At 34.0% G+C, this 23,126-nt stretch overlaps 1 long non-coding RNA gene across 1 annotated transcript; it reads right to left on the bottom strand.

The window, feature by feature from the left end:
• Positions 1-7,581: 7,581 nt before the first annotated feature.
• On the bottom strand, positions 7,582-17,861 carry LOC143056644 (uncharacterized). Its single transcript, XR_012972435.1, has 3 exons — positions 17,773-17,861; positions 10,627-10,699; positions 7,582-9,488 (listed from the first exon to the last, which is right to left on the bottom strand). It is a non-coding gene; the product is annotated as an uncharacterized LOC143056644 (long non-coding RNA).
• Positions 17,862-23,126: the final 5,265 nt, after the last annotated feature.

Raw genomic sequence — 23,126 nt, 5'->3', positions numbered from 1 at the left:
TATATATAATGGAGCGTTTTCCATTTTTTTTTGGTTTATGTAATCCGTTGGCGTCACTAAAGACTAGGATACTAGACACAGTACAATAGAATTTATAGCCAGTCTTTCATTTCAAAATAGAAAATATCATATTTTCAGACAATAAACACAATTAAGGTGGAGTTTGTATTTTTGTCTTTTGTTTGGCCGTCTGAAATAGTTTTTCATTCATCTAGGATGAGTTGCTGCACATGCATTTGTGTTAAAAAGCACTCAAAGGAAATATGTACAGCGTGCATTATTTTTATTCCTATCAGATGATTAACGACTTCAAACTGCAGACCCTTACTGAAAATGATGATGTCAGCTTCATGTGTTTAGAAAAAAGAACTTTATTGTCCATATTTGCTTTATTTATGTTTACAAAATCCCGAGAATATTTCTTTATTCTGACGTTGAATTAAACTCGGTAGGTGCGGTGATGTTTAGTACGCCTGAGATAGTGCAAAGCTTTTTTACCATTCCCTTTTATTTAATAATTGGCATTTTTATTAAGATAACTCATTTCAAGTTTGCCCTTTTCTCCAAGTCGCAAAAAACGGTTTTTTTTTTTTTTTTCGTTTTTTCAGTCTCTTAAACTTAAATTGAACAACATATAGAACATAAAGGAATTTTACCTTATAGTTGCATTGGTATTATTTAGATCTCATAATGATAGTCTAGAAAGGAAATCTTGAATATGTTTGAATTTTAATAAAAAATATTTTATGGGCTATTGCACAGTATTATATGAACAGAAACATCGGAGTTATGGGGCAAATGTGTACCCTGTATCATAGGACAAAAACCGAAAATATGACAAAATTTCCTAAACCTGAACTATGTACATCCTTATGGTTTAGATTGAACATTTTCAATGTAAATAACAAAAATAGGCTAAGGATCTTGCTAGAATGTTGAATCGAAAGGTTGATTTGAGAACCTGTGAATATTCGTGTGTGATATCAGAACTTCCTACCCAAACGAGAGTCTTCCAAAATTGCATGGCAATAGATTCTATTGAATAAAATAATGAGCTTCGTAAGATAGAAGTCGATCTTATGCAAATAAATATTGAAACATCTGTTTACATATTTCGGGTTGATAAATTATATACGAACAGCCTTGCTTGTTTGAAAAGTGAGTTTTTATAACATGTATAATAACCCTACAAAACAGATCTTCTTTTTTTACTGGAGTGTCAAAAATCAATTAAAGTCTTGTACAATTAAATGTGCACTTGTATAAGGTCAGTTACTATCCTACTCATAATAGACATTTGCGGAAACTAGGTCCATGCCTAGGATTACACTTTAGACTTCCGATTGGTACGCGGCAGAAGGATCCCGTAGACCGCCCTACGTCACGATTCATGAATTACGGGTGATAAAAACAAGGGGTCATCTCAAAATACAAAAACAAACCAACACAATACAGATACAAAATAGCAAATGGTGTCTTCTATAAAAAAAAAAAAAAAAAAAAAAAGATGTGAGCAACACGTTAAAATTTCATATGTCCGAAGCGCTTTCTGGATTTATCATCAGGACAGCACAAAGCCGAATATTTGAAGACAAGGATTTATGAGGACCGAGGGTGTAGATAGATGTATGAAATAATATTATCAGCAGGAGCAATAGACTTTCCCCGTGAAACAGGGTATTTTTAATGCAATGGTTAGTATTATACGAAAACCAGCAAAAATATTGTTCAGAAGATTATACTCTACAAATAGTTTTATTTGAAATAGTAATGGTGGTGTCGTTTTTGTTATGCACGAGATTACATCTTTTTATCCGCAACTGTTGCCTTGCCGACTTAATTAAATTGTTTTTCTTTTTTATTTCTGCTGGCCTGCTACACTTTTGCATTTTTTTATCCCTAACAATCAATTGAATAGATTTGTGTAATGAACAACGACGCAGGAGAGATCACGGGCTGTTCCGGGCGTTGGAACACCCCTTTTCTTGCCGATCAATGATTTTAAATAGGGACATATGGACGCCCCCTTTTATTTTGGGTTGGAATCCCCTTTTGAAAATGGCTGAATCGACCCCTGCGTTGTCAGTGCACTCTATATTATAATTCCATGAAAATTCCATGAAAAGAGTACCCGTCTCGGAACAAGGATTAAAGCTCATGTTTTGAGTATACCAGTTCCACCCATGTTCATGGGGGATAATTATCAACACCGCGAAATAAAACCGTCCATACTTAATGATTCCAAAGATCTCTATTATAATAATTGCATAAAAGAAAAACAACTTTTGTCATTTTTTGTTTGTTGCTGTTGAAAACATAGATAGCAAAGCTTTAACTATTTGAGTACACCTATTCTAACATTTCAACTGAGTCTGGCGAACAGTCAAACATATATTTCCGACATAAAGAAGTTCGTTGATAACCGGGTTTTTTTCTCGAAAAGTCGTGATTTTTTTTTCTATTGGAACAAAACAATAGACAAAAGTGTTTGTCCTATTCAGGAAAAATAAAAGATTTCAAAATTATACCGAAAGAAAAGTGAAATTTCATACAGAATAAATAGCTCCAAAACACCCGTCCGCTGTATTTCCTGATCCTCTTCAAAACAAAATATAAGAGAGAAAATGAGAAAGTATGTTTAAGCATAAACATGCTAACATGCTTTATGGTTGATTGCACCTTTCCTAACACAAAGTATTGCTAGATTTTTTTTTCAGCAATTGTCCCACTCTGGCTACTGCAACGACAATTGCGATATTTTGTGTGTCTCATATTAAATTTATTTCATAAATAATCTTAGTTCATTATATCATACTTCGTACAATTACAACATTTTCAACCTGGATAACACCGTATACAACACATTGCTGCATACAGTTTAGAAAAAAATCGTTGTTGAACTACAGAAAAACATCACTATCGTTACATTGTTTTGGATTGACGGTTTATTTTTACACTTTGAGAACGCCCAAGATTTAAATGCAACGGTAAGTGTAATTGTAATCCTAATCGTAGGTGTATGAAAGTTTCCGCAAATGTTTATTGATAATGAGTGAAAATATCTGAGTTATAATAAAAATGCATCCAACACACGTGACATCTACAAAATACAATACATAGTTTACCTGATCACGCACGTGACATCTACACTAGACGATACATAGTTTACCTAACGCACGTGAAATCTATAATAGACGATACATAGTTAACCTGACCCACGTGACATTTATAATAGACGATACATAATTTAGGTCATAAAAAACATGGACAAAGCAAAGGATTTGAACTTTATAGCAGTAAGAAAGGGTCAGAAAGAATATCCCTTCCAAGAAAGGTAAATAAACAAAAAAGATACAGTTCAAAAGAAGCGTTACCAATAAAAAGAACACAGACACCATGCAAATGATAAAATACTCAAAACCACTTGAAAAATTAAGGTTGATGTACCCTTCGGTAGCCATTTTTGTACGAACTTTTCAAACTTCAATTGTATCAAAACTACAGATATAATGAATAATAGAGATAGGCCATTTTGTACATATTCCAAGGAGAAACTTGATGCAAAGCATTATTTTTTACTGTTCCATTGCATTTAATAGAAAAAGAGGACTTTGTGGCAAATAAATCAAGATTTTTATAGAAAATCCACAGCCTTTATCCTTGTACTCTCATATTTGGCAATTTGATGACTGATAGATATAGGATTATTGCATGCAGTGCGAGCATTGATTTCCTTAAAAGAAGTTTATAAATGTAGTTATTGGTTAAGACAAGTATAAATATGGCCAAAATCAAGTTCACCTTTTAGGGTGCGCTCTACTTTAGTGACTCAGCACGAGGTGTTTCGGAATTTACAGGTTACTTAGAACTTTTTGTAAAAAATAAACACTAGCACATCATAGAAAATCAAGTGAGTAATTTATGTTTCAAATTTTATAACAAAAATCTCTGTATTAAAGGCTGTGGATTTTCTATAAAAATCTTGATTTATTTGCCACAAAGTCCTCTTTTTCTATCAAATGCAATGAAACAGTAAAAAATAATGCTGTACATCAAGTTTCCCCTTGGAACATGTACTAAATGGCCTATCTCTATTATTTATTATGTCTTTAGTTTTGATACAATTGAGGTTTGAAAAATTCGTACAAAAATGGCTACAGAAGGGTACATAAACCTTAATCAATCCCATAACAAATGGAGGGGTTTTCTGAAGGAAAAACAACGTTTATATAGTGGCATTTTAATGTCGAGACCTACTTGAATGTGATTGTATCACCGAGAATATTTAGGACACAAGTACTCCATTACGGTAGCAAAGTCATGATGGCTGGCATGAAACCCTCAAGTTCACAGAAGATTAACATGTAATTGTTAAATGTGTTACCTTCGTGAAATAAAGAATTTTATTATTATTATTATTATTATTATTTATTATTACAGTCATCATCAATATCCATTTGTTTCTATCGTAAAAAATCATAGAATGAATATAATCAATGATATCGTATTCGTTAGAAATACATTCCACATGAAGATGAGTCTATAAAGCAATAGCATCTAACGAGAAGTTAATACAGTATATATAAAGTCATTGATGAGCGTAAATTTTGGTTTCAAATGAGCATCGAGATAAACAATGTTCCGACTCCTAGTATTTTTTTCTCTCCTGCGATGCAGGGTAAAATGTTTCGCCCCATAACACCGATTTCTCTTGTCATATAAGACTTTTTGATTTCAGACCCAAATAATACCAATATTAATACAAGGTAAACGCCCGATTCAGCCTTTTCCACCATGTTTTTATTATTTTTAAATATTTAATATCTCGAGCTCAATATATTTAGCTTATTTTGTTCCTAAACTAATGGGCGTCAGACTTGTGCACTTGTATTTGTAATATTTGTATTTTTATCCATCTAATGAGTTAAACTAACTTTTTTTAACTGACTTTTTTAGTTCGTTTTTATGTTGTACTGTTACATCACTGTCACAGGTTAGGGGATCCCGCTATTATGTTGAACACCGCCACATTTTGTATGTATGTGCCTGTCCGAAGTCAGAAGCCTGTAATATAGTGGTTTTCATTTGTTTAGAAGTTACATATTTGTTTTTCGTTCATTTTTTGTACATAAATTAGGCCGTTTATTTTCTCGTTTGAATGTATTACATTGTTATTTCGGGGCCTTTTATAGCTGCAACTATGCGGTATGGGATTTGCTCATTGTTGAAGGCCGAACGGTGACCTATAGTTGTTAATTTTTGTGTCTGGTGATCTCTTGTGAAGAGTTGTCTCGTTGATAATCATACCACATTTTCTTTTTTATATTGAAAATAAAAACGGATAAAGATTTAATCTGAAATTCTAGATGATCTTTTTTTAATTTCTCCTAACTACATCATTAACTGTATCACGGGAATACATCCAGACCTGCTTACATGTATGGAGCACCTGAGATCACCCTCAGCTTCTGTGTGGTTTCTGCATGTTGCTGTGTTTTTTAGTTTTCTATGTTGTGTTTTGTGAAAGACTATTTGCCTTTTTTTAATCCGTGGGGTATAACTGTTGACATGTGAGTTTGGATGTCCCTTAAGATAGTGTTCACCTCTTTTCCCTGTATAATGGCATCAAAATGATAAGATCTACACATCTGCCAGCGTATGATTATACTATGTCAACAATATCTAATCCGTGTTTTAAACTCCGACCGTCATAAATCATACGATTTAAAACCATTGATGATACAAAAATCAAGAGATGTGGTATAATTGTCAGTAAGAAAACTATTCATCAAAGTTTAAATGCTTTAGATGTAAGCAGTTAATTATAATAGACAACCGTACGGCCTTCAACAATGAGAAAAGATTATACCGTGTAGTCTACTTATGTATAAAACTTGGACACGAAAAAAATGAAATTCAATCTAGAAAACTAACATACTACACATGCTTAGATACTATATTTGCACTTGAATTTTTACTTGATAACATTTTTGTACGCTTTGGAAATCCGTATATTGGATAACTGTGCACCACTTATTGCGGATCTGTTTTTTTTTTTTGTATCGTTCTGAGTTACAATTTATGACTAAAATCAGCAAAGACTCATCGAAACAACATTTAATAAAAACATTTAAAGTTTTAACCAAAACATTACGAAAAACAAATATGACAAACATGAACCAGACAACCAACGAACTACGGGCTTCTGACGTTGGACAGGCACAAAAAGAATATGGCGCAGTTAACTATGTTCGTGGGCGCTCGATCCTTCCTCTAATTATTAATAATCCGGTTTTTTTTTTGGATTTTCCCGTTTCTATTTCTATATTAAGTAATTGTGGAACTAGTTCAATTAGTATCTTATCAAAAGTCGTTGGTTGGTACTTCATGGGCATTTCTTGGTAGGTATTACGGGTTCTAAAGTCGTATATTAGTTCGATACTTATATTGTACGTATTGAAGTGCTCACAGAAATTTGTAAGTACAACACGTTCTGTATAGTATATAATTTGCATTATATTTTATTGAATTAGTATAGATTGTGTAGGTGTTTGTTTGTTTGGAGATGCTTGTAATGTTTTGTGCATTTATCAAATGTTGCATCGAACAGAAAATAATAAGTTTATGTGGATAAACCAAGTTTACATTTTGACTTGCCTCTTATTAAGCGATGTGATATACACACAAAATTGAGATAAATTTATGAGTGAGAATTCAAAAACCTGGGAAGTGGTTTGACAGCACAACAAAAGAAAAAACAACTATACAACATAGTTGAAAAAGGCTTAATTAACTCATCAGACATATATCGATACAAAGAAAAACATAAAACAAAACACAAACAGGACGTTACAGGATACATATCCATTCATCATCCACAACAACAACAAAGATACCAAGTACACATATGTCAGTACTCGCATTTACTGACAGCTAGCTCAAAGTCAATAACAACTAATAGACAAAATAAAGTATTTCAGACTGAGATGGTAATTATTTGTTTTTGTATCTAGATCTACAGGAGTATTGGTTGTTGAAAAAGATGCATAGAAACTAAAGAGTATTCGAATGTATATACGTGTATGCCAAATAAAGAGAACAGTAGTGTACCACTGTAGTATATGTCAAAAAGATTAAGGAAACGGATAAACTAGAATGACAATTACACAGAAACACCATAAAGTAAACAATCCGAAACCAACTCAAAATTCGGGCTCCTCACAGAAATTTTGGTTCTCAATGCTCCCTAAATTAGTACTTTGTGTGGCTTTTTACCATTCTTTTATTCGAGTACCTCCGATGAGTCTTTTGTAGACTGGCGTCTGGCGGAAATATAAAATATCAATCCTGTTATCTGTAATGAGTATAATTATAAATAGTTTCTCCGTCGTCATAAAACAAAATCAGCAATAAGTCGCATTCTGTAATGTTCCAATCGGAAAATACGGTTTGTCTAATCGAAAAAACTTTCTTATTTATATTTAGAATTTCAAAATATTCGGAAAAGCAACTTTAGCAAAAAGTTAAAGCTATACTGATATGAATAAATGATATACAAGAAATAAATAATAAACGAATAAATAAAGAATGATTTTAAGCCCATTATAATAAAAAAAAAACAATGAAAGATAGGGGCAAATATAATACGGAATATACACCTATCCGTATTAACCTGACAAAATTGACGTACGTGAAATCGTATGGTGATAAAATGGTAACATATTCAGTTTTATACTTAAATGAAAACGAAAATAAGTCTGTAATGCGTCCGTCGCACTATTCTCGAAGATTGTTATGCAAGATGTCAGAGATCAGTTTCCAGTTTTCGTGTTGCACACATACATTTGTATAAGTTTCTAATAAGAAATGATCCTACTCTCAAACCTTCTAAAGTTGCTATAAATCTTATGATAACATTGTAATAGAGTCCATTTATCAAAGTTGTACTTATCCAAAGAGCAAACATGGTTAAATTTTCCACATAAACCAGGACATTATACAGCATTTCTCCTCTAATGGCTTCAAGGTGGCGTTTTGCAGTAGTTGCAGACGTGAAAATTAAAATAATACTTCTGTAGCTGACAATGGAAAGAAAAACGGCTTTCCTTAGACTTTTTATCCTTGTGGATTTACGTGTGCATTCCCTGTAAAGCAGAGTGACTACCATAATCAACCAATGAGATAATACAATAACAATTACATAGTAACCGAATTCTACAGTGAATATTGGAATAAGCACTATTCTTAATCCAATTCCAGATGCAGTTTGGACAAATCGCAGAAATTTGTATACCACTGACACTTTGTTTACAGTTAGATCGTACATAGCGTTTGTATAAGCTAGAACTGAAGCTGTTACACTTATCCAGGATCCGAGCATTGATGCTGCACGAAACATTTGTGTACTAATATCTTCATTTACTGGTGCTGTCAAAGTAAAATATATCTGAAGCATTAGCTGCGGGGTTGCCTCCATAAAAGCCTCAATAATTTTCAATCTTGTTTCGGCTGCATTGTTTTCCAAACTGTATTTGTAATGTTTTTTGCGCATCTCATCATTTGTGGATTTCGACCTGCTCTTTATTCCATGATAAATATGTGTAAATGTTCTGTCTACTGTACCAGAGAGTAATGGAAACGAAACGAGACATCTTAACGTCTTTGCTAATGGTCCAGAAACATTGCCATCATCGGATTCTCTCGACTCGTTCTCCTCAACATTATTATTTTCATTTTTTACCTTGAACTTTCGTTGTGCGTTAATTTCTTTTGTTTGTTTGTTTGCCTTAATACATTGCTTTATTTTAATTTGTTTTCCCGTTGATATAAAGAATTGTTTGGAATCCTCCCACGAACAATGTTTTCTGTTTATAATAAGATAGATATTCATAACGTTAACCACAAAAAGTGGAAGGGCAATAAACGCTGTAGTAAATACAAAAGCTCTAAAATTACCGTCATTGTAATACTGTATAGCCAACAGAATATCGGACACTATATCATAATAGAAGAACGAAATACAAAGTACTGCTGTTACCAAAGTATGTGCTCGGAACATGTTCCGATATTCTTCAGGATCGAACGATTTTATAGATTTCCACCAAAAACCTAAAAAGAAGTCTTCAAACACATCATACACTTTTCTTAAACTCCCGCTACAACCTTCGTGTAGCGGATCAGTTGTAATGTTATCTTCCTCATTTCTACACTCTTCAATTGGTAGTTCTACACCATGACACAGTTCATATGTAGTTGTTTCAGATTGAGTTGTATATGTAGGAACGTTCTCTCCGATGATATTTACTGTCTGCCCGTTTATATTGCTCTCTTCTACACGCTGGTCTTGTTTGCAGTTCTGGATGTCAATATATTTTCCGTTATGGTCTAATATTTTGTTTTGTAAGATTCCATATTGTGCACGGTCACAGTCCATAAAGGTTTCCTGCAACCCACTTGATAATATGTCCGTCATTGTTTCAACGCATGATCTACAAATGAAAGGTACACAGCCTAATCAAATCATATTTCTTTAAAGACATGATAACAAACTGGCCATGTTTACCTTTATAAGTTGGTATGTAAATGGATTGATGTTCAAAGTGATATTCTGTATATGCCTGGGTGGGTTTTCTTTTTTTTTTTTGGCGGCTACCGTTTTTATACATGTTACATATAAGAATTCAATATTGTCGAAACATTTGTATCCCATAATAAAATTGAGAAAGGAAATGGTGAATATGTCAAAGCGACAACCACCCGACCATAGAGCAAACAACAGCCGAAGGCAACCAATGGGTCTTCAATGTAGCGAGAATTCCATAATACATTTTTAGTTGTATTTGTTTTTGTAGGATGTTTTGTTTTCCAGAAATAAAAATGTTATATATACATATTGTCATGTTGGCACCTTTTCTAGCTTGTTATGCAGTATTGGTTTTGATCCTTAGGGAAGGCTGTACGGTGACATATAGCAGCTAACATCTACATCTCGGATAGATGTTAGTCTTATTCGTGTTATTAGCAATCCAATCATACCAATTTTCCTTAACTTATACACATGTCACAACTATTACCATTATCTATCGTCTAATTGATAAGAATGTGGTATAGAACAAGAAAAGTGTACTTTGTCTATGATCGAGCGTATGAACCCGTATCTATTTGAATACTTATCTTGCGCATTTCGCCTAAACACATATTCTGTAATTTTTTTATTTTTTTTTATCATTTTTCGATCGGTGTGAGAAACATATTTCTCATCTTCAGAGCAAACTTTGTGCTCGACACATAATTGGTCGAAATTCAATTATGACGTCAAATATTATTGGTTGTTTCTGGCTTTCCGGTTGTGACGTCATGACAAATGCGACCATGCCAGATGACATCACATAATTAGAACACATGTTTTGCTAATATGTGAAAGGGAAGCATAATCATTGTTAACATATCGTCTAAAATTGGTTCTAATTTCCTTTGGTGTTAATCCAAAGGATGAAGACCAGGATCTTCCATCCTTATCTTGGATTCCTAAGCTTCACAAGAATCCTTATAAGGAAAGGTGTTTATTACAGGTTCTTCCAAGTGTTCCAATAAACCCCTTTCTAAAGTTCTTACTGCCATACTCACTGCAGTCAAAGCAGGACTTCAGAAATATTCCGAAACGGCATATTCAAGAAGTGGTGTTAATCAGATGTTGATACTGAAAAATTCAAAAGAGTTATTGGTGAATTTACTATCACAATCATTAAAACATTATACCAACATTAAAACCTTTGATTTTTCAACTCTTTATACCACTATTCCACATACTAAACTTAACGCTCGACTGAAAGAGCTCGTCAGCTTATGTTTCTTTAACAAAAAGGGCACTAGACGTTTTAAATATCTAGTTTTGGGCTGGAATTCAGCTTACTTTGTAAAAAATCATACAGAGTCAAGAAAAAAGATGCCGATGAGGATATCTTTGCCATACTGGACTTTTTAATTGACAACATATTTTTTGAATTTGGAGGTTTGGTCTTCCAACGGACTATTGGAATCCAAATGGGTACCAACTGCGCTCCTCTATTTGCAGATTTGTTTTTAATATTCCTATGAAGCAGAATTTATCCAAGGTCTTTTACAGAAAGGAGAAAAGAAATTAGCCCAGTCTTTAAATTTCACCTTTCGGTATATTGACGATGTGCTGTCTCTTAATAACAATATATTCAGTGATCACTTACATTTATTATATCCAAGTGAACTTAAAATTAAAGATACTACCGACACAGATAAATCTGCTTCATATTTAGACCTTTTTCTCGAAATGACTACTGATGGTAGGTTGAAAACCAAAATTTGTGACAAACGCGATGATTTAAATTTTCCTATAGTCAACTTTCCATTTCTGTGTAGTAACATCCCAGCGACACCATCGTATGGAATATATGTGTCTCAATTGATACGTTACTCTAAAGCTAGCTCCATGTACGTTGATTTTGTTGAACGGTGAATACTGCTTTCTCAAAAGTTGCTAAGACAGTGCTATGAATCAATCAAATTAAGGTCATTACTTAAGAAATTTTACGGTCGCCATCATGAGCTAATTTGCCATTATGACAAAAGTGTGTCAGAAATCATATCTGATATTCTTCCTCCGTCAGAATAACCTTCCATCATTACCGAACTGAACAAAGAAATAACACGACGCGTGCCGTATACGGTGCAGGAAATGCTTACCCTTCCGGAGCACCTGATTTCACTCCCGGTTTTTAGTGGAGTTCGTGTTGTTTCTTAATTATTATTTATAACTGTTGATGTAAATGTCCTTTGGCCTTTTTAGTCTTTGTTTACTCATTGGTTTTGATTGTTATTGTCATTATAGAAACAGATCCCGACACTATAAAATGTGTACTACGATATTTGTCCACTCTTGACAGTTCTGTTTCAAAAAGCTTGGAACGTACGGGCTCTCAATATTAAAATCCAATCGTCTCGAAATATCGTAACACACTTGATTCAATTTTGAGATCTGTTTATACATTGCAGATATAAATAGGACTTGAAGCTGGTAGCAAGTGTCCCTCTGCTAACCATGCTGTATGTCGGAGTATGATACAAATAATTCAACAGTTGTATGCTCTTCAACTTTGTACTTGTTTGGCTTTATAAATATTTTGATTTGAGCGTCCAAAATATAATAATATCATTTACGTGAAAAATATAAATAATGTTAATAAAGAAGTAACTTACAGTATTCTATAATAATGTTGTCCAAAATATATGGTTTAAAGGTAAACTATGTGGTCAATATAAACAGATAAATTCAATGGACTGTCATGGCTATCGTCCCGTGGAAATGTACAGGTACAAAACAAAGGAAATCAAACTTGACCGCGAAATATTAACAGCCAATCAAATACAATGATTTAAGTAAATCCCTAATGAATATTCATAGAAAATAACGTGAATATTACTATACATAAAAATAGGGTTTGCAAGTAATAATTTAAACTGAATATACAATATTCAAATACGTAATTAAGCTTTATAATAAATATAGTAATTAAAAAGATGATTTTTACAATATATAAAATTATCATAAAAATCACTCTGCTACATTCTCCCCGCTGTAGGAAAATGACTTCCACGTCATTCCGGTCTGTTTCCCCCTTCACTGAAGGTTGACGTCCTCGGCAAGCCATTAACCAGTTCGCATGATGTCGAGTATGGTTCTTGACAACTCAATCTCTAAGCCTTTAAATCTTCCTTTTCTTGCTTCAGACTCCAACCAGTGAATCCTCATTAACCAATCAGGCTGTTGGATAGTAGTAGCCTGCTTGGATACAACATAGTCCTCCAGGTATTTCGGTGGTTTCCTTTCTCTCTGAGGTCTAGTTGCTACTGGTGGGTCTCGTGGTGGTGTCGGTAATATACGTCTTCTTCTTTGTTGTTGTTCCGGTTGTTGCTATGGTGGGTTCATCTGCCTCTTCATGTGATAAGTCTGTTGGCGCACTCTCATCTCGATCAATAGAAGTGTTTTCTTCTGTAGTCTGAGCAGTCGCTTCTTCAGGTTCCTCATCACTCACAGGGTTTGGTTCTGCAGCTGTATTAATGTCCACAGGAAGAGCGTCCCCTCCTAAACCAGTTCCCTGCTGATCACTACTCTCAGCTTCATCATGGCCGTCACCAGTGAAACCAAGAGTTCCTTCTTCTTGTAGGTCCACAACTGGTACATCACTGTTGGTGTTGTCCTGTGTATCCTGATCAAGTATATAATATCCATACTCCTGCTCCGACTCCTCATCTGATACTTCATCAGTGATCCTGTTCTCACTGTTCCCTTCAGATTTCGTCGGTTCCTCGGGCTGCTTCTTTCTTCTTTGCCTGGGCGCAGGACGTTTCTTTTCTTTATCAATAATATCTTTGGGCAGATCTCCAATAGGCAAGAACAGATTTCTATGTAGAGTCCTCTTTCTTCCTTCTTTATTCTCTTTCTGAACCATGTACACTGGTATTCCACAATTAGGCTGACTAATTATACGGTACGGGTCTTCTTCCCACCTATCTGCTAACTTGTGCTTTCCATCAAAAGCTAGAGTCTTGACTAAAACTCTATCTCCCGGTTTCAGCACAGCTCCTTTTACTTTCTGGTCGTAGTGTGTCTTCTGTCGTTTCTGGGCAGTAAAGATGTTTCTTGTTGCTGTGTCATATGCCTTACGAAATCTTTCTTGCATTTCTTCTGCATACTTAGTTGTAGTAGTAGGTTCAGCTTATCTCCAATTCCAAAAGCGATGTCTATAGGTAGCTTTGGTTGTCTTCCGAACATCAGATAGTAAGGAGAGAATCCAGTTGATGTTTGACGAGTGCAATTGTAAGCATGGACAAGACCAGCAACATGCGACTTCCAATCTTTCTTCTGGACGTTCTCTAATGTTCCAAGCATACCAAGTAATGTCCTGTTGAAACGTTCAGTGATGCCATTTCCCATTGGATGATACGGTGTTGTTCTTGACTTCGTCATACCAGTGATGTTACATAATTCCTTAATGATTTTGGATCCAAAGTTGGCACCTTGATCGGAGTGAATTCTTTCTGGCAAAACATAGTGGACTACAAAGTTGTTGAAGAATGCGTCTGCAGTTGTTTTTGCTGTCTGGTTTCTTGTTGGTATTGCCAATGCATATCGAGTGAAGTGGTCTGTTATAACAAGTATGTTCTCAAATCCATCTGTAGATCTTTCAAGTGAGAGATAGTCCATACATACTAACTCAATCGGTTGTGTTGTCTCGATACTAATGAGTGGTGCTCTGTGACTTGCAGGTTGCTTTCGTCGAATACATCTGTCGCAGTTCGATATCCAATTGTCAACATCTCGATTCATTCCAAACCAAACAAAACGATCTCTAACCAATGATACTGTTTTGTCTCTGCCTTGATGTCCCATCTCATCATGTAATGCTGTTAATACTTTGGCAATACAGACTTCGGGTAATACAAGTTGTTTATGTTGTTCCCCATTGTCGTGGATAATACGGTAGAGTACGCCATCAACCATTTTCAATTTGTCGTAGTTGTTAATAAACCAATTGTTCCATGGTGAACGTTCTAACTGTTCTTTTCTTGGCTTGCGATGTTCATCAACCCAATATACCCAATCTTTAATGTAAGTATCTTGCTTCTGTTCCATCTTGATGTTGACTAGATGTTGTGATGGTAAGTATGGATCATCAGTGGCTTTAGATGTTGTCATCGATAACGTCTGAACATATGGTTGTGCATGCTGTAACTGACAAATGGCTTTCACAGAATCTGTACTTATGTTGGAGGTGTTGGTACGACCAAGTAGTTCTGGAAGTCTGGAAAGTGCATCTGCATCAGCGTTGTTAGCACCAGGTCGGTAGACGATGTTAAAGTTGTATGATGACAAACTAGCTATCCAAAGATGACCAGTGGCATCAAGCTTCGCTGTTGTTAAAACGTAGGTAAGTGGGTTGTTGTCTGTAACCACGGTAAATGTGTTGCCATAAAGGTAATCATGAAACTTCTCTGTTACTGACCATTTCAGAGCAAGGAATTCTAATTTATGGACTGGGTAGTTCCTCTCAGTCTTGCTAAGTCCTCTGCTGGCATAAGCTATGGCTCTTTTCTTTCCTTCTTGTGATTGGTACAGTATTGCTCCAAGACCAAGCATAGATGCGTCTGTATGTAATTCAAAAGGTTCCTTGTAACGTGGATAACCAAGAACAGGTGGCGTCGCTAGTTGACTTTTGAGTTTCTGGAATGCATCTTCTTGTGGCTTGTCCCAAACCCATGATGTTACTGTTGGCTTCTTAAGTTTTCGTTTACTAGACTTCTTTGGTACACTCATATGTGACAGACCTCGTACAGGACCTACCTTGGACTTATACCTCTAATCATATGTGACAGACATCGTACATGACCTACTTTGGACTAATACCTCTAATCAATGTGACAGACATCGTACATGACCTACCTTGGACTTATACCTCTACTCATATGTGACAGATCTCGGACAGGACCTACCTTGGACTTATTCTTCTACTCATATGTGACAGACCTCGGTTAGGACCTACCTTGGACTTATTCCTTTACTCATATGTGACAGACCTCGTACAGGAGCTACCTTGGACTTATACCTCTATTCATATGTGACAGACCGCGTACAGGAGCTACCTTGGACTTATACCTCTATTCATAGGTTACAGACCTAGTACAGGAGCTACCTTGGACTTATACCTCTATTCATATGTGACAGACCGCGTACAGGAGCTACCTTGGACTTATACCTCTATTCATAGGTTACAGACCTGGTAAAGGAGCTACCTTGGACTTATACCTCTAATCATATGTGACAGACCTCGTACAGGGGCTACCTTGGATTTATACCTCTACTCATATGTGACAGACCTCGTACAAGAGCTACCTTGGACTTATACCCCTATTCATATGTGACAGACCTCGTACAGGGGCTACCTTGGACTTATACCTCTACTCATATCTGACAGACCTCGTACAGGAGCTACCTTGGACTTATACCTCTACTCATATGTAACAGACCTCGTACAGGAGCTACCTAGGACTTATACCTCTATTCATATGTGACAGACCTCGTACAAGAGCTACCTTGGACTTATACCTCTACTCATATGTGACAGACCTCGTACAAGAGCTACCTTGGACTTATACCCCTATTCATATGTGACAGACCTCGTACAGGGGCTACCTTGGACTTATACCTCTACTCATATCTGACAGACCTCGTACAGGAGCTACCTTGGACTTATACCTCTACTCATATGTAACAGACCTCGTACAGGAGCTACCTAGGACTTATACCTCTATTCATATGTGACAGACCTCGTACAAGAGCTACCTTGGACTTATACCTCTACTCATATGTAACAGACCTCGTACAGGGGCTACTTTGGACTTATACCTCTACTCATATGTGACAGACCTTGTACAGGAGCTACCTTGGAATACTATAATAAGCTAGTAATATCCCTTAATTAACTTTATATTCTATATATCGATAATGTCCGTTCGCTAAACAATTCAACGTTTTAAAGCATATATCTAATAGAACTTAATATAAAATATGCATATAAAGTCTGCTCTTTGGTCAGGTTGTCAGGCATCGACCTAGTGGTGGTAATAGTTATCAGAGGTACCAGGATTATCATTTAATACGCCAAACGAGCGTTTTCTCTTCATCATAAAATTGAGAATGGAAATGGGAAATGTGTCAAAGAGACAACAACCCGACCACAGAAAAAACAACAGCAGAAGGTCTTCAACAGGTCTTCAATGTAGCGAGAAATTCCCGCACCCGAAGGCGTCTTTCAGCTTGCCCCTTCCTCCTTCAGCTGGCTCTGACGTCCTTCAGCTGGCCCCTATGTTCATAAGACTCATCAGTGACGCTCATATTTAAATAATTATAAAGCCAAACAAGTACAAAGTTGAATAGCATTGAGGACCCAAAATTCCACAAAGTTGCGCCAGATACGGCTAAGATAATCTCTTGAAATCTATGAGTCATCAACATGACAGAATGAAAACAATTCGAACCAGAAAACAAACTGATATATGTATACGATTTGGCAAAAAGTTCATATTTTTTTCATTCATTTTGTTTTAATAAATATCAGGCCATTACTTTTGTCCTCAGAACTGGTTTACATTTATCGTTGAGGGGACTTTAATAGCCGACATTATTGAAGGCTTTACGGTGACCTATAGGTGTTAACTTTTGTGTCATTTGATATCTAGTGGAGAGTTGTTTCATTGTCAATCATACCACATCTTCTTAATAGTATCTACAATGTAAGCCACTGAATGTTTACCAGTCGTTAACCCATCAATAATAGTGTATGCATTGTCAGGTTAGAATGTTTGGTGTTTGAGTAAACTTCATATCTAAAATTTGAATAAATATCACGTATGGGCATGCTTTGGTGTCTCGCCTTCGATTGTATGATTTAAGTATTAATTTATACGAGTATAAACGGCGGAATAGTATTCTGCTGTCATTTGGCTCATCTTTTTATTTGGTATACAATGTATTCAGTTATAATGGTTCAAATAATTAAATTTGACACATTGAAACAAACATTTAGATAATTATCTGACCACGTTGTGTGGTATACTATATCGGCTGTTGTCTGTTCTATGGTCGGGTTGTTGTCTCTTTGACACATTCCCCATTTTCAATCTCAATTTTATATGGTGTTGCCAATGCTAAATTCAAGATCCTCTAACAAATAAACTAACCTCATTGAATTCATAATCTCCTAATTATGTGAACATATATATCATTTATATCCATGTATGTTACTTAAGGACACCGTAATATACATCTTACAAGCTTCCTGTATGAGGAAATGTATCGTAAGAAAGTCCTATGAATCACTTGTCATTTTTTTATTGCATACAGTGCAAAATGTACATGTATACGATCATGAATATTTTATTTAACAGAAGCCAATTTGTATTTAGAACAGAGTGTCAAAAGCCTAAAAGCCAGGTTTGTAGTTGTTGTTGCATATAATAGTTGTTTTTGTTTAGGTTTTGTACAAACATAAACTCACCATATTATCAGATTATTACATGGCATTTTTCATATCGCATGTATTATCAGCCCTAGGTTCAATATCAGCCCAAGAGCCGCATGGCTCGAGGGCTGATATTGACCGAGGGCTGATAATACATGCGATATGAAAAATGACATGTTATGATCTTTTTATCATATGCTTCAACAGTAGAGAAAAATAATAGATTCATTTATTGATCCTTTTACGTGGTTCCCGAAGTTTAAAGAGTAAAAAAGTTCACGGCCGTCGGACCCAAAAATTGATACCTTCTATCATATGCCTCAACAGAGAGAGAGAGAGAAAAACATTTTAATATAGACGAATCGACAAAAAAATAATTTAACAATACTAGTATACAGAATGATCATTGTTTGGAAAAGTCAACTTTTTAAAGAAACTTTCTAAATAATGTTTCAGAAAAACTTAAAAAATGTATTTATTAAATAGTGTGTTTGTTTGGTTTTTTATTATTATTATTATTATTTTATTATTTTAATCTATATACTTTCCAGTATTCAAGTAATTGTTTTGTACACTACTTTCTAATGTTTTTCACAGAAAACGTAGCATTTAGGTGTGTTTTCCGGAATTGGCCGAGTATTACCGGAATGCCATGTGATAATGTTACGGAAAGGCATGTGATAACAATCAAAGCATGTGATAAACTTTTCATATCAGCCCGCTAAGCACCAATTCGAAAAATATGGAATTTACGTCAATTTAAGGCTATTATCATACGGTAAAATTTATATGTTATTTAGTCTAAGTATATGATAAATATATATATATACCAGGATTGCAATTTTGACCAAAAAAAAGCACGAAGTTGGAGAGCATTGAGGACCAAAAAGTCCTAGAAGTTTTGGCCAATACAGATAAATTGATCAGTTTGTCTTCTGGTTTGAACTGTTTTCATTCTGTCATGTTGATGACCCAAAGTTGTTTATTATATATATCTACATCATTTGGTGAATACATGTATGTGCCCCATTGACAATCATAATATATCGTTTCATTATAGAATTCCTACCCAAACTATCGCTTTGTGCAGTTTTTATTGCTTAAAGTCAATAAAAAGTAATATTTGAAATTGTGGTGTGATTATCAGTAGAGACTAGAGTTATTTGGCACAATTCCAACTTTTCTGATTTTTGTTTTTTCAGCTGAGATCAACATTTTTTTTTTATTCAAATATACCCGATTTACAATTATTTCCATTATTTTTGTTTCTTTTTACAATTGAATGGTAGATGTTGCATACAAAATCGTTTTAAGTTAAATAAAAGTGTTCTCATCAAAGGAAAAATTAAAAATCATAAAAAACCTGGACTCCGTGAAAATTTCAAAACGGAAAGACTCTAAGCAAATGTCAAATTTAAAGCGTCCAAACACATCAAACTGATGGATAACAACTGTCATATTCCTGACTTGGTACAGGCATATTCGTACATAAAAGAATGGTGGATTAAACTTGTTTTTAACTAGTTTAAACGCTTACTTATATAACCATGATAACAGTTGAATAAAAATTCCATTATAGTGACAACGATGTGGGAACAAAACAAATAGACAAAAAAAAGTAAACATATCAGATAGTCATCATTGTGTTATAATCTTAATCACTATAAAAGCAAATAAATATATAAAATATATAACAAAAAAACATATAGACAAAGCACATTTTAAGGGAAAAAAAGGAAGAACAGAATACAAATTGTATGCTGGTTCATATTCTGGACGCCAGTCTTTGCTCCATTCTCATATAAATTTTATTTTAAATATTTTCCCTAGCACCATAACGCAATACATCGTTAAAGACAAAACAACAGATGATGTTAAAGTAGAATTATTGAGTTTACTAAGGACAGATGGCTAGAAATTTATAACACGAAGCTATATATCATAAACTGTACTTTTAATGTGCGCGTCGTAATTAAAAAGACGTAAATAGCAAAAGACTGAAATTTGCCGTCATAACATTTCAAAAACCATTTACAATTAGGGAATAAATTCCCCTTGTGCAAATAGATATAAGATGTGATATGATTGCCAATCAGACAACTCTCCATCGAGGTGACAATTTGTTTAAGTAAACCATTATATGTCAAATTGAGGTCTTTTAACACGGATCCTTGACTCGCACCAAACAGCAAGCTATAAAGGACCCAAAAATGACTAGTTCAAAACAATTCAAACAGGAAAACAAACGGTCTAATCTATATTAAAAAACAATATGTGATTTTACGTATGCTCTATAAACAAGTAGAAAATTCCATTCGTTCACTTTTCTATGATGCAATAGGACCTGATTTGACTTATTAGAGTTGTTCATACATTTTCATGATTTGTGACAGGCGAATGTCATTTAAGTGAGAGGTTTAGCTAGCTATAAAATCAGTAGTAATCCACCATGTTCTACTTATATATATATAAAAAGAAGATGTGAACTTTTGTTTATGTTTTTTCCAGACTTTTTTCCCATTATGTCACAGTTTTATTGGGTTTTTTTTTTTTAAGTCAGGCAACTTTAAGTTGTTTAATCTCAAGGAAAATTTGTCATCTTCTGAATTAAAATAGAATACAGTTCTAAGATGTAGCTAAATCATACTTTGTTATACTTTAGTATACTAGTCTACAAAACATAAAGAGAATTAATCATGTATCGTGTTATAGTTCTTGCTATTTTATTGTTGTAATACTAGGGTAAATGATTAGGATAATGTATCGTGTTATAGGTCTGGCTATTTTATTGTTGTAATACTAGGGTAAATGATTAGGATAATGTATCGTGTTATAGGTCTGGCTATTTTATTGTTGTAATACTAGAGAGAATTAATGATGTATCGTGTTATAGTTCTTGCTATTTTATTGTTGTAATACTAGGGTAAATGATTAGGATAATGTATCGTGTTATAGGTCTGGCTATTTTATTGTTGTAATACTAGGGTAAATGATTAGGATAATGTATCGTGTTATAGTTCTGGCTATTTTATTGTTGTAATACTAGGTATCGTGTTATAGTTCTGGCTATTTTATTGTTGTAATACTAGGGTAAATGATTAGGATAATGTATCGTGTTATAGTTCTTGCTATTTTATTGTTGTAATACTAGGGTAAATGATTAGGATAATGTATCGTGTTATAGTTCTGGCTATTTTATTGTTGTAATACTAGGTATCGTGTTATAGTTCTGGCTATTTTATTGTTGTAATACTAGGTATCGTGTTATAGTTCTGGCTATTTTATTGTTGTAATACTAGGGTAAATGATTAGGATAATGTATCGTGTTATAGGTCTGGCTATTTTATTGTTGTACATGTAATACTAGGGTAAATGATTAGGATAATGTATCGTGTTATAGGTCTGGCTATTTTATTGTTGTAATACTAGGGTAAATGATTAGGATAATGCATATTTGATTTTGACCTTAATCACAACGTAATGTAAAATTAAAATCAGCTGTCAGGGTACTTTGCTATCATAAATTAATGAATTTAGTTATGATGTTGTATTTGTAATACTGATCGGATATTGTTAAATGTGTTGTCGTTTGTAGTTGTGGTTCTATTTTTTTTAATATTCTATTCGTATGTAAAAGTAAAGATAATTAATCACCAAGTTCATTTATAAGATTTTAGTTTAGGGAAACTTAACGATTTTTTTGTTTTATAGTTTTATTTATAAAATTAATAACTACATAGCTAGATAATGCAATTATTTATCTGGTTGCTTACACAATTCTATAATATTAATTAAATTTTTATCGGTGTATTATACATTGAATGCCATATTACAAACCTGATTTTGAACTATATCAAACTTTTAAAAAACTATCGTGACGTTACTTTTACCTGTGACATCATTTTGTAGCGTAGCGTTATTCTGTAAGTGACAATGCAAGGTTATTTTGTACTGTTTAATGCGCTTTCGCCTTTTGTTTTACATGTTTGTTTTTATTCTGTGGTAAGTCACCACCGATGTTGACAAGAACATCAATTTTATGGTCATTTTTTTTTTTTTTAATTTACTGTTTGCAAATATATAGAAAATGGTGAATTAAACCTGGTTTTATAGCTCGCTAAACCTCTCACTTGTATGACAGTTGTATTAAATTCCATTATATTGACAACGATATGTGATCAAAACAAACAAAAGGTCAAACAACTGCAAAATATCAGAAATCAGAAATAAACTGACAACGACATGTTTAAAACTAAAAAGACCAACAGAAAACTTACGATTAAGCAACACTTATCCCACTAAACAACAGGGGTTGATGTCAAGTGCTCTGGTAACATGTGTAGCTCCTGTCATGTTGCTCATGTTAGTTGGTACAAACCGTCCACTTCTGTAGAATTTTGTACTATTTAAAGTTATACAGGAACTTGTCATTGGTCATGTTAGTCAATTAGTATTATTGGATACTGGTTTTGTCACAATCATATCAAATCTCTTTTTTTATTCATTTGGTATGATAAGTCTTCTTGAAAGCCAAAATATACAAAATGTATAAGAAAAAAAACACAATTCAAATATAAATATTTATTTTGCATCAATATTGAATTTTTAATGACTCAATAAGCTACAAAAAGGTTTTCTTTCTTAATATAATTCTGCTTAATATATAAACACTTGCAGCATTCAAATTACAATACATAGTTTAGATACCTATACTTCACAAAGACATACATTGGAATATCTTGGCAGAAATAAATCTGCTCTGATTGAAAGTGAAATCTGACATTTCTGCATTTCAAATTTTTTTATTCTATATATATTTTGTGTGGATTGGTACTACCTCTGCCCAGAAATGTAAATAACAAACAATACATCAATGAACACATATTTTTAAAGGCTAGAAAGGTTTACATACAGGTAAACATTATTTTTAATAGTGATTCAGTGCATCTACCGGCCATTAATCAATTATAAAGTAAAATGCAATACACAGTATTACAGTCTAGCTTATTTCTATTTTTCTCTTTTTAAACAAATCAATCTATGTCAGTTGTCTGTAGTTATACATTTGGGGTT

The sequence above is a fragment of the Mytilus galloprovincialis genome, chromosome 13 (genome assembly GCF_965363235.1).
Source record: "Mytilus galloprovincialis chromosome 13, xbMytGall1.hap1.1, whole genome shotgun sequence".
NCBI lineage: Eukaryota > Metazoa > Mollusca > Bivalvia > Mytilida > Mytilidae > Mytilus > Mytilus galloprovincialis.
Note: the sequence above shows the minus strand (reverse complement) of the source record. Positions and strands in the feature narration are given on the sequence as shown.